The 12695-nt window shown below is 42.6% G+C and overlaps 2 long non-coding RNA genes across 4 annotated transcripts; both read left to right on the top strand.

Annotated features, from left to right (window-relative positions):
- Positions 1-3082: 3082 nt before the first annotated feature.
- LOC311047481 lies at positions 3083-8143 on the top strand. 2 transcript variants are annotated; one of them, XR_014601000.1, is made up of 6 exons: positions 3083-3274; positions 4866-4892; positions 5209-5267; positions 5398-5527; positions 6568-6664; positions 8028-8143. It is a non-coding gene; the product is annotated as an uncharacterized lncRNA (long non-coding RNA). The 2 variants fall into 2 exon arrangements; XR_014600999.1 differs by lacking the exon at positions 5398-5527.
- Positions 8144-8325: 182 nt separating this feature from the next.
- LOC311047358 lies at positions 8326-10915 on the top strand. 2 transcript variants are annotated; one of them, XR_014600967.1, is made up of 4 exons: positions 8326-8436; positions 8690-9000; positions 9200-9359; positions 9755-10915. It is a non-coding gene; the product is annotated as an uncharacterized lncRNA (long non-coding RNA). The 2 variants fall into 2 exon arrangements; XR_014600968.1 differs by having other exon boundaries at positions 8333-8465.
- Positions 10916-12695: the final 1780 nt, after the last annotated feature.

The following is a 12695-nucleotide window of genomic DNA, read 5'->3' as shown; positions in this document are numbered from 1 at the left end:
CTTATTTTGGCTAGGGTCAAATGTCGACTTAGAACGCGCAATAAAGGCTAATATCTCGATAACGATACGTTTTTAGAATCCGCCTTTCGGGTATGTTGTAAAGCTCGCAGAGGCGCACGCGTTGATGTCTTCGCCTTTCTTGTACGACACTCCCGCGCAGAGTCCTCTACTTTCAGGGACCTACATAGAGTGTTAGACCTTTAGACCATAGTGAATGCAAACTTTAAAAAACACATTTCTTGTAGGAATGTCGGATCGGGACACCGAGGGCATCCACGCGTGCGCCTTAATGAGCTGTACGACATATCCAAAAGGCGGATTCCAAAAACGCATCGTTATCGAGATATAACGCGCAGAAGATAGCCCCTTGACCCCAGCCAGTTGAGGAGAACCGTAAGGCTGTGTATGGCGAAAGTTATATGGGCACGTTCTGGGCAACGCACTGACCCGGAATCTGGTGTTTAATTTTGAAAAATGACTTTTCCAAGCCTTTGAGACAGTTATTTATGATTATCTTGGACCCTAGGGGTCGTGCAGCTTTGAGACTGGCACCGTTGGATTCAGCGTCAAAAAGCAAGTTGGAATATATATATTTTGATTATTTTCTAAAGCGATTAGAGGGTTAGAACTGGTATCACAAAAGTGGGTTCCACATGGGCTTGCCCACTTCCATCCCACTCCCAGTTAGCCCATATGCAGACCATGTGGGAACCACATGGGCTAGCCCACTTCCATCCCACCCCCAGTTAGCCCATATGCAGACCATGTGGGAACCACATGGGCTTGCCCACTTCCATCCCACTCCCAGTTAGCCCATATGCAGACCATGTGGGAACCACATGGGCTAGCCCACTTCCATCCCACTCCCAGTTAGCCCATATGCAGACCATGTGGGACCCTCATAATTTGCCCAGTTCAAGCCCATGGCCAGTACTGAAGTAGCCCGCATTGAAACCATATGGGTCCCACGTGGGCGTGCTGGCTGGGAGATATCTACGCGCTGCACACACACACAAGCGCATGCATACACGCAGGCACACACACACACACACACACACACACACACACACACACACACACACACACACACACACACACACACACACACACACACACACACACACACACACACACACACACACACACACTGGTCCTATAATGAAACACTTTATGCTTTTGAAACATTGCCTGCCGCTGCAGTTTAAGTTTCTCTGTCTAATAGCATATTAGTTTTTTCTTGTAATGATGCTGCTGTGCAACACAAGGAGCAGGACATGTTATTAAGCTGAAGTTTTTCTTTGCAAGGGCAATGTTGTCTGCGCTGTGCAGTTTCAGTCTGTATCTGTAATATATATGCGCATTGATAGGGGGTACGGGGGGGGTACGGCGTACCCTTAGTTCTGACACTGTGGGAGCTGGGGGCGCGCGTGCACGCACCGTCAGCGGCGGTCTTTAACGCCTTAACGTTTAAAAACAATAGCCTCTCAAGGTTCGCGCCGTCAGTGGCGAGCCGTTCTCAATATAGCGTCTACCTGGCTGCTTTGCATAACATTAGGCTACTCGAGAAAAGACACAAACTTGAATTGAATGTGTTACATTCCTCTCACAATGACAGACAACATCTCTGCACTGCAAGGTGTGAAGGGGATCGCTTAGCAGAGGACCCAGTTCTCTGAGACAAGACAAAGACAAGTTGTCTGATTATTTTAAGTAGGCCTACTTATGTGTGGGTGAGTCTATGTAAAGCAGTGGTTCTCAAACTTTTTCATGTCAAGGACCCCCAAATTGACACTATTAGCTCGCGGACCCCCATTTGAAAAGATGTGCCAGGGACCCCCATAAGAGAAGATTTTTTACGACTCTAGCAGTGATTCTCAACCATTTTAATTTCAAGGACCCCCACTTTGACATGCATTAGGCCTACAGACCCCCATTTAATGGCATTTCTATCACTTGGACCGCAATTTATATTGTAAAATCAATGTCAATTTAACTCTGAGAGTGTACAAATGGAACCAAATGGACCCTAACGGGTCCATTTGGTTCCATTTGTACACTCTCAGAGTTACAGACCCATAAGGGTCCATTTGGTGCCTAATCTATCATTTAGCTGGGGACCCCCTGGAACTCCCTCAAGGACCCCTGGGGGTCCCCAGACCCCACTTTGAGAACCAATGATGTAAAGGGCTTTTATATAAAATTAAAAGGAAAATAAAATAATTAATTTGAAACAAAAATAAAAACAACAAATTAACAATACAACAAAATAATATTACATATGATTACATGTTGAAAGTTAAGTAGTAGTTTTAGAGTTTCTAGTAAATGTGTTTGATTATATTGTAGGTGTTCATGAATTCGAACTTTTTAAATTATGACTATAGTTTATAACTGATCATTCAATGAATTGTAATACGATTTGCGTATGGTTACCTCTCGTCTTTTATTAGTGTTTTCTGCTTTAATATAGTTAAATAAATAATAAGTATCCTGTTAATGTCCTTTGGAAGTTCTGCCTCAGTTATTAATGCTTACAGTAGAAATATTCTGTGGCCGGGCTCTTTACATTTCTTTCTCATACCTGAGACAAGGTTTATTACACATAATATAAACCTTAAAAAACCTTTAATAATGTTCCTGCCTATAATAAGTATAACTGCCTCTGTGTCAGTTTGGTACTGTATCAGATAAATGAATAAATTCAATTACAAGTGACACACAGTTGGGTTGAAGAACAATGAACACTTTCAAAGTCAACTTCAAGTCCCAGAATGCATAGCAGCCGTGCATTGTAAGCCCTGCAGTGTTGCCATGTATGCTTATTATAAGCGGCTTGTTTGAAGACGCGTTGTGAGCTTGTAGATCGGCTATTTTAAATATACACTGCTAAAAAAAAATAGGGAAAGCTTTGATCCCTTAATCTATATGTATATATAGGCCATGTGGCCTTTAGTCACCACATGACCATATGCCAATCACAGTTTTCGGCTTGTTTTCATAGACCTGTCTGCTTATTTCTTTCGCAAAATATGGAAACACTGGCAACTACAGGAACTGACGTCATTCCTGTTTGAATTCTCAAACCGCTCGGTGAATTTAACGTATGCCAGCCTTCGTTAGAAGGAGATTTTTTAGCTGAAACAAACCAAAATAAAATCAATAAAAGGTTGTTGGACATTAAAAGAAGTAGTTCCAGAATCTCCGGATCTATTTCTCGGATTGGATACACTCCAAGGAGACGGAGTGTTGGAGCAGTGATGAGATATGTTTTTATGTAAGTAACAACAAGCTGTTTCCCTCCATTTTTTGGGGCCAGTAATATAGTTTGTACCCGTTCAGATACCACCATCGTTTGATTAAACTTATTATGATATTATATTGCCGTGGCAAGTCCGGAGAGCAATGCATAATATTAGCTAGCATGCTAGTTCACGTTAGCTCGCCGTTTCGTGATTAAAATGCATTCTCATTAGTTTATCTCTGTGTATACAATTATAGATTTTTTGCGTTTTTAATAATTGCATAAGCATAGTTGTAACCAGCACCACTGTGAAGCAGTTTGTTAATTTATAATGGTGAACTAAAAGAAAAAAGAATGAACGGAGCTAACTGGACGGGTCTGTTATCAATTCACTTGACTTAGTAGGCAACAGTTCCGGTCTAGAGCGGATACGGAAACGACATCATGTTTGCATGTATGTGTATGTGAAAATTTACCGGATATACCAGGTTGGCTTTAGATTGCATCTGAGCAGCACCAATCCAGCCTATCCAGTAAAAGTATCAATACTGCAATGTAGAAATACTCTATTACGTTGGTTCTCAAAGTGGGGTCCGGGGACCCCCAGGGGTACTTGAGGGGGTTCCAGGGGGTCCCCAGCTAAATGATGGACAGGAACCAAATGGAACCTTATGGGTCTGTAACTCTGAGAGTGTACAAATGGAACCAAATGGACCCTAACGGGTCCATTTGGTTCCATTTGTACACTCTCAGAGTTAGATTAACATTGATTGTACAATATGAATTGGGGTCCCAGAGATATAAATGCCATTAAATGGGGGTCAATAGCCTAATGCATGTCAAACTGGGGGTCCTTGAAATTAAAATGGTTGAGAATCACTGCTATAGAGCCGTAAAAATCTTCTCTTTATGGGGGGTCCCTGGCATATCTTTTCAAATGGGGGTCCGCGGGCTAATAAGTGTCAATTTGGGGGTCCTTGACATGAAAAAGTTAGAGAACCACTGCTCTATTACAAGTAAAAGTCCGGAATTAAAAATGTACTTTTTATTTTGGCTTGTATATCTGCTATTTTGGGAGAATTGGGCGGATGTTTCCCTCATAATAGGAATGCTATTGTTTATGGGGGGAAAAAAACAATGCATAATGTTAGCTAGAATGCTAGTTTTTGTTATAAAAATGTGCTTAAAGTATCAAAAATAAAAGTACTCATTATGCAGAATGTCTCATTTCAAGTTTTGAAATGCAGAAAAACGTTTGAAAATAGCAGATCTACAAGCTCACAATGTTTTGCGATGTGACACATTGTGAGCTTGTAGATCTGCTTATTTCAAATGGCTGAAGTGGCTAATGTATGTTTTGTAATACTAATCAAAATCTACAAAGTAACTAAAGTTTTCAAATAATTGTAGTGGGGTAAAAGTAGAATATTTGACTCTGAGATGTAGTGGAGTAGAAGTAAAAGTACTTAAAATTGGAAGTATTTCTGTGAAGTGAAAGTACCTCAAAATTGTACTTAAGTACAGCACTTGAGTAAATGTACTTAGTTACTTTACACTGCCAAGGTTAGTTAATGGAAACTGATATTTTGCAGTGACTAATTAGGGTTATTTGAATCCATTTCAGGAGGGAACCTCACTGGACAAAGGAATGGTATGTCCGTTGTCTCTCTGTCAACAAGACCCTTTTCATACATTTGTGATTATTTTATTAGCCATCTCTTAAGAGTTGGCTATTGTGCCATGACATACTGTAACGTATTAAAGACTGAAATATATTTAAACTTCTAGCTCCTGCTACTCTAAACATTGAAACACATACACAGTCTTGATGAATTCCATACAAGCTTTAAAAAAAAAAAATGTTTTGTGTGTGTGTGTGTGTGTGTGTGTGTGTGTGTGTGTGTGTGTGTGTGTGTGTGTGTGTGTGTCTCTTTTTCTTTTGGGTAATTCTTCTCTCTTTGTCTAAGTAAATTGGAGATGAAGATGTCCAGTCCACAATTGACAAGCTGTATTCGTGTCTGGAGTTGTAAGTTCAAATCTCATATTCACTTTAAGATGTGCTTGTATTTTCTAACCATGTTAGGATCAGAGCATTGATATCTTTGGCGTTCTCTTAATATGGCATTTCCTTCCTGTGACTTTTACCATATACTCAGGTTGCCATGGTTGAGACATAGGAGGCATTTCATTAGATGATTGTACCAGAAGAATGATGCAGTCCAACCTTTTGTATCCGTCATAATAAGAAGTTCCAAAACCTGCGTCTTTTTTATGTTGCATAATATGGTAAATTTGAGTTTTTAATTGTTCCGTGTGCATTTCTACATTAAATGTTGAAGTTTTGCAAAACATGTGATGTACAATAGTAGAAGCATGCCACAGCATACAGCTGCTCTAACTGGTGGAAAGGGAGCGCAACATCATGCACCCACTTGTTACTTTTGACAAGGCTCATGAACTTTGTTATTCCACATTGAAAACAAGTTTGCCACCAGTAGCTTAGCTTTTACAAGGAGTGTTACAATCAGGGGTGCACATAACTGGTGCGCAGGTGCGCATGCGCACCCAAAATAAAAAATGCGCACCACATCAGACAACGCGAGGCGCTTTTGCGTACCAACAGCTGGGACAGGAATTTCCAAGCTTTTATTTTTTAGCAAAACTAAAAAATAAAAGCTTGGAGATCGAGGCTAGGAATTTACTTCCTGAAGCCATACTCACACAATCACTCTAAAGCACCCGTCGGCCCCATGTACAGCCATTACGCGCAGGGGTAGAGGACGCATGCTGCACGTGATTGTATGAGTGTTGACTCGCGTTGCCTCGCTTCGCCTCGCATTGCCTCGCCGCACTCGTCACCGATGATGAACGCACCGTAATGGTGCAAAATATGCCGTGAACGTCCCAATCTGGCGGATAAAATCAGCGCAGCAGCACAGGGCACCAACCTGGAGGGCTTTACCTAACAGCGTGAGGAAAAAAAACGGCGAAGATCGGCGTAATTTAAAAGCAGAGCGTCCTTTTTTCCTCCCCCCCCCCCCCCCCCCCCCCCGTTGACAAAACAGTCTGGTGGGCACCGTGCTGAACCCCCCCCCGCTGACAAAACCGGACGGGACCATGCGCACCAAGTCACATCTCCAGGTGCTCTTCTGAGTACCACACCTAAAAAGTTATGTGCACCCCTGGTTACAATGTATGTGCAAGTAGGCAATGATAGGCTTATGATAGCCTGTGCCATTCAAAGGTTTAACTTTGGCATCATATTGTTTTAACTTTGAAAAATTGCTTTAATGTCCCCTTCCCCTGTTTTTGTGTTCTTCCTGAAGAGACATACGCAGTGGCTCGTGAGAAGCTCCAGCTGGGAGAGACGTCATCGGACATAGCGACTGATGGTGATGATGCATCCCGAAGGCGACACAGGAGGTAACTAAAAATAGCTGTTGTTAGGCAATGGTTCTAAAATGTTTTCTTGTCAAGGTGTGTATTTGACCACGGAACCCCATCTGAAAAGATTTTGTGCCAAGGACCCCATACAAGATTTGTGGTGTTATGTCAAGGTTTTTCTTTTTTTAAATAGCTGATGAATATAGGGCCCTCCCGGACCCCACTTTGAGAACCCCTGCATTAGACCACGGACCACCATACACCCTGAGAGTTACAGCTACATAAGGGTCCATTTGGTTCCTAACTAGCCTTCATTTATCTGGGGATTTATCTGAGGACCCCCTCAAGCAGGGGTCTTCAACGTTTTCAGACCAAGGACCCCCTGGCTGAGAGAGAGATGAAGCAGGGACCCCTTCTATATTGTATAGAATTGTGTTTCAGATAAACTTTTGCTGCTCTTTTTTCCCTCTACACACCTACTGTATATGTCTTTCCCAAAAATAGCCGATCTACAATCTCAAAACGCCTCGCGCTGCAAGGCGTTTTGAGCTTGTAGACCGGCTATTTTTGGCTAAAGTTCTCCTCAGAAAAGGGATACTAGGGTTCAAGTGGTTAAACATGTAGAACAACATGTAAAACAAAAACATTATCATATCACACAAATATTTGGGGGACCCCCTGTAGTGACTCTGAGAACCCCCAAAGGGTCCCAGACCCCCTGTTGAAGACCCCTGCCCTCAAGGACCCCTGAAACCTGGAATTTCCCCCTGTATCTAACCCATTATAATTATTTGACGCATTAGTCCCACCTCTGAGCCAGGAGGTGAAGATTAGATGCGAGTCCGGAGAAAGCAAGCAGGTTAGACTGACGACCACATTCCCATTCCTCACACTCCTGCTCGCTCGCTCCTCCATGTCATTTCATGCTATATTTCTCATATATGAGCTGTTTGACATGCAAGCCCTCACCATGCACAACAAACAGCATGATTGTATAAATTAAATATCAACTCATTATTTAATGTTCTGTTTCTGTAGCTTTGATCACTGGTATTCATGATATTGTTGTGAAACCTTGTATCTCTTTGTAACTTTTAGTTTTTTCGTAAATGAATGCCCTATTTCATTGTTACAAAAAAAATGAAAATAACCGATCTACAAGCTCACCACGTCTTGCATTGCGACATGTTGTGAGCATGTAGATCAGCAATTTTCAAATGGTTGACGTATGCATGGTTAAACTGATTTGTCCCTCTTGCCTGTACTTTTTTAAATACATTTTGCAAGGAATGCTCTGGAACACCCTCAAGGACCCATGGGGTCCCCGGACTCGATTTTGAGAACTACTGCTTAAAGTTACTTTTTTATGTTTGCTAAAATGTATGTTTTTAACTGAATGTAGGCCACCGCAAAAACAGAGGGAGGCGCTCACGAGTGAGGAGGAATCGGAAGCTTTCGATGATGACCTCCTACCACCTACACCTCCCCGTGCACTGTCCAAGAAAGTGAGCCCCCCCCCCAAAAAGACACAGGAGCCGCAGTCCAAGTCCGATCAGCAGTCCAAGCAGCAGCCCCGGTGTATCTCCCTCTTCTCAGACAAGTATGTAAAGTATGGAATTAGATTTTATTCTTTTTTATAAAATATACAGAGAATTTAACATCTTGAAATGTTACATTATGTTTAGAAACCCTGAGTCCCAGAAGAACCCCCAGTCCCGTTGGAATCCCGAGTGTGGACACCCCCAGTTGGAAGACCAAGAGCAAGCCGCCCAACTGCAAACCTGATCAGCCGCCCCACTGAACCCACAAACGTGAGCACCCCAATAAACTCCGATTACACGTAAGGCAGGCAGCCTCTGTGAATAGCTTTAAAACACAGCTGAAGACCTATTTCTTGACTCTGGCTTTTGGTTGATTTTTAAATGCTGTTTTATGCTTTTGCTTTCTTTTTTTGCTTTATCGTTAAATTAGTTTTACTTTACTGTAATTGTAAGCACCTTGAGCTGCATGTCATGTCATGAAAGGTGCTTTACAAATAAAGTTTATTATTATCAACTGTGACAGAGCCGCCCCACTGGGACCCAGATGAGCCACCGCACTGGAACCCCTAGTCAACCCACAGCCGGACCCCCAATAAGACGACCCACAGCTGGAACCCCAATGAGCAGCCCAAGTCCAGCACCACGAGCACCAGGCATGGGAGAACAAATGTTCACCCAGCTCGTGAGACTCCTAGAGGAAGTAAAGAGCACTCAGAAGGTCCATGGCAGATGCTGAACATGCTGCCTGAAGGAGCTGTGTTCCCGCTGGACACGTAGGCAGATCTCGAGTCCATGAACTTAAAGCTGGGTGACCCTGACTTTAAGTCTGCAGTTGTAAGTTCAAATCTCTTATTCACTTCAAAATGTACTTGTATTTTCTAAATCTCTTATTCACTTCAAAATGTGCTTGTATTTTCTAATCACATTGGTAGTCTGTTAACCTGCCCTTTGAGTGCATGCACACAACGGGCATTGACATCTTAGCTGTTCACTTAATACAGAATTTCCTTCCTGTGACTTTTATCGTACTCAGATTGCCATGGTTGCAGACATTGGGGGGACTTCCGTGGACCGTTGTGTCAGGAGGATGATGGGGTTCCTCCTTACCAATAAGCTGGCACTCGAGTATAACCTTTTCGGACGCAGTGGCAAGAAGGCGTTCCGAGGACTGGCACTTTTTGACGTTCTATATGGTAAATTAGATTTTGTGTTATTGCCATAACATATGGTGCCACCTGAACTTAGTTGTTCTACATGAAAACTAAATTGCCACCATAGCTCAAGACATTTAAAATTATTGTTCCATTTTCTTTTTCTGTTCAGCAAAGAATGCTCAATAATGCATCAGAACATCTTAGCCACCCGGTTCTATACATAATCCTGCATTTTTCCTGTAGCACTTGGCCGTGTGAATAGCTTGGAGTACAACTCTAATGAACTGTTCTCAGATTTGACTCGGTTGTTTTTAAAAAGCATACACATTTCTCAGCGATATAAAACTTTTGAAAAGATGTCTGTCTTATATGGTTTCATAATGTAAAAATCAAGCCAGCATTACTAAGTTGGCTTCTTGTCATTTATCTTTAAGGGCAATAAAGAAGAACGCCGTCACGCAGGAAATAAACCAGAAGGAGGCAGAGTTGGCCGTGTCCAAATGGTTCACCGGAGCTCGAGACCGTGGTGGAAACCGGACCCTACGAGCTAGAAGATCCCTCGAAAACACAGGGAACACAGGAAAATCAGGAACAGGTCCAATAGGCCACACACACACACACACACACACACACACACACACACACACACACAGTTTGTGGTGTGTTTATCATTCAGGATTTGTTGGCTGAAATGGCCCTCTGCTGGAATAATTAACTACCTCATGAGAAGAACCCTCCTTTTGTTGTAGTTGAGTTAAGAGATATGGGTTCCTTATTAGTTTGTGTCCAGAACATTTAAGTTGTTACTTTAGAGTTGCACTGTTATGTGTCATGTATACATCATTACAAATGATTGTTTACAAGAGTTCTATCTTAATGATAATTTACGAGAGTTAAATGGATTGTTTACGAGACTTGAAGATGCATATTGGCCCAATACTGTCTACACTTTATTTCCATGTATACATTTTATATTTTAAAAATACCAAAGCATTTTGTATTTTGTATTTTACAACCAGAAGGCCGAAAGTTCCCAGAAATAAACATTGTCAAAAGATATATTGTCTGATATTGTTTTTTCACCCTGGTAAAACTTAGCAGTAGTTAAACATGGTTCTTGTCAATATACTGTTTAATTCTCCTATTTAAATCCCTTCAGGACCAACTTGAAACCCATGTTGGCAAAGGGCCCGGATGTTACCCACTTGGGCTGCTAGAAGTGGGATCTACATGGGTCTCAAACGTGCCCAGTTGGACTCCACCTAAGGCCCATTCAGATCCCACTTCAAGCCCACATGGGCAAACACAGGTGAGGCCTAGATGGGTGTGACATACAATTGGCCATTTGGACCCCACCTAAGACCCAGTCAGGACCCACTTAAGCCCATATGGGCTAACACAGGTGAGGCCCACATGGGTCCGACATCAAATTGCCCATTTGGACCCCACTTAAGACCCAGTCAGAAACCCACTTAAGCCCATATGGGCTAACACAAGTGGGTGCTTGGTGGAACCCATGTGCAAAACCAGTTGGAGCCCTAAATGGGCCAACACAAGTGTGGCCTACGTGGGTCACATGTAATTTGCCCAGCTGGAACCCATTTCTGGCCCATTCAGGTCCCAGTTCAAGCCCATATTGGCAAACACAGGTGGCGCCCACATGGTTCCGACATCAAATTGCCCATTTGGACCCCACCTAAGACCCAGTCAGAAACCAACTTAAGCCCATATGGGCTAACACAAGTGGGTGCTTGGTAGAACCCATGTGCAAAACCAGTTGGAGCCCTAAATGGGCCAACACAAGTGTGGCCTACATGGGTCACATGTAATTTGCCCAGCTGGAACCCATTTCAGGCCCATTCAGGTCCCAGTTCAAACCCATATAGGCAAACACAGGTGGCGCCCACATGGTTCCGACATATATTTGCCCATTTGGAGCCCACCTAAGACCCAGTTAGAAACCCACTTAAGCCCATGTGGGCTAACACAAGTGGGTGCTTGGTGGAACCCATGTGCAAAACCAGATGTAACCCATGCCCATCTGCCCAGTTAAAAACCCACATGGGGCCCAGTTGGACATGTTGGCTGGGGAGGCTTGAACTGGCGACCCTGAGATTGTGAGGCCTTCATTTAAGGGAGACACCATTGGCCCAACAGATAAGTAACTGTGAAAAAGGAGATCACACAGATGATACAGTTTCACGCAAATAGCTGAAAAATCCTGGGTTTAAGTGTTTTTCAAACTGCTCAAAATTGCGGACAATCTAAGGGCGGAGCTTACTGGTCAAAGAGATAGATGTGTTCCTCATGAGTCAAGGCACATGTGTAAGCAAGTTTCACGACTTTCGGCCAAACGAGGCATGGCTTATGCCTGTTTAAAGTCTGCCTTTTCAAAAAATTGCTATAGCGTCCCCTTTTGGCCAATTGGAGTGAGATTGGTTTCAGTGATATTTGGAATGACCCTGTACATTTCTGCCAAGTTTCAAAGAAATGTGAGTCTGCATGTATGTTTTAGGCACAGATGAATAATTTTCATAAAACTGTAATAGTTAAAATCTATCTCCTCCTGGGATTTTTGAGCAATCTGCACGAAACATTTTACACATGAACTTTGGACCACTGCCTACAAAAATTTCCAACGGATTTTCCATAAGTGAAAAAATGCAGAAGTTAGGAGCCAATGACTGTTTTTCATATAATTCAAAATGGTGGGCGATCTAAAGGTCAGAGGTCAAAAGTCAGACCACGAAAGTTGTCGGGCATGAAGAGACGCATGTGTGTATCGAAGTTTCATGGTTGTAGGTCAAACAGGGCATGAGTTGTACCTGTTCAAAGTTGGCACTTTCAATTGAGTGCTATAGCGCCACCCTTTGACGAATGAGTGTGAGAATTATTTCTTGGTAGTTTTTCATGAGCATCTACCATATGGCCGAGTTTCGTAAAAAGCGTATGCACGGTTAAGCCAGAACTGGCAAAAACAAGTATTTTTCAAACTGCTCAAAATTGCGGAGAATCTAAGGGCGGAGCTTAATGGTCAAATCGATACGTGTGTTCCTCATGAGTCAAGGCACATGTGTAAGCAAGTTTCACGACTTTCGGCCAAACGAGGCATGACTTATGCCTGTTTAAAGTCTGCCTTTTCAAAAAATTGCTATAGCGCCCCCTTTTGGCCAATTGGAGTAAGATTGGTTTCAGTGATATTTGGAATGACCCTGTACATTTCTGCAAAGTTTCAAAGAAATGTGAGTCTGCATGTATGTTTTAGGCACAGATGAATCATTTTCATAAAACTGTAATAGTTAAAATCTATCTCCTCCTGGGATTTTTGAGCAATCTGCACGAAACGTTTCGTACTTGAACTTTGGACCACTTTCT

Source organism: Gymnoscopelus microlampas (assembly GCF_963454915.1).
Source record: "Gymnoscopelus microlampas genome assembly, chromosome: 6".
NCBI classification, from domain to species: domain Eukaryota; kingdom Metazoa; phylum Chordata; class Actinopteri; order Myctophiformes; family Myctophidae; genus Gymnoscopelus; species Gymnoscopelus microlampas.
The sequence above is the reverse complement of the archived record's forward strand: the minus strand, read 5'-3'. Positions and strand labels throughout refer to the sequence as shown.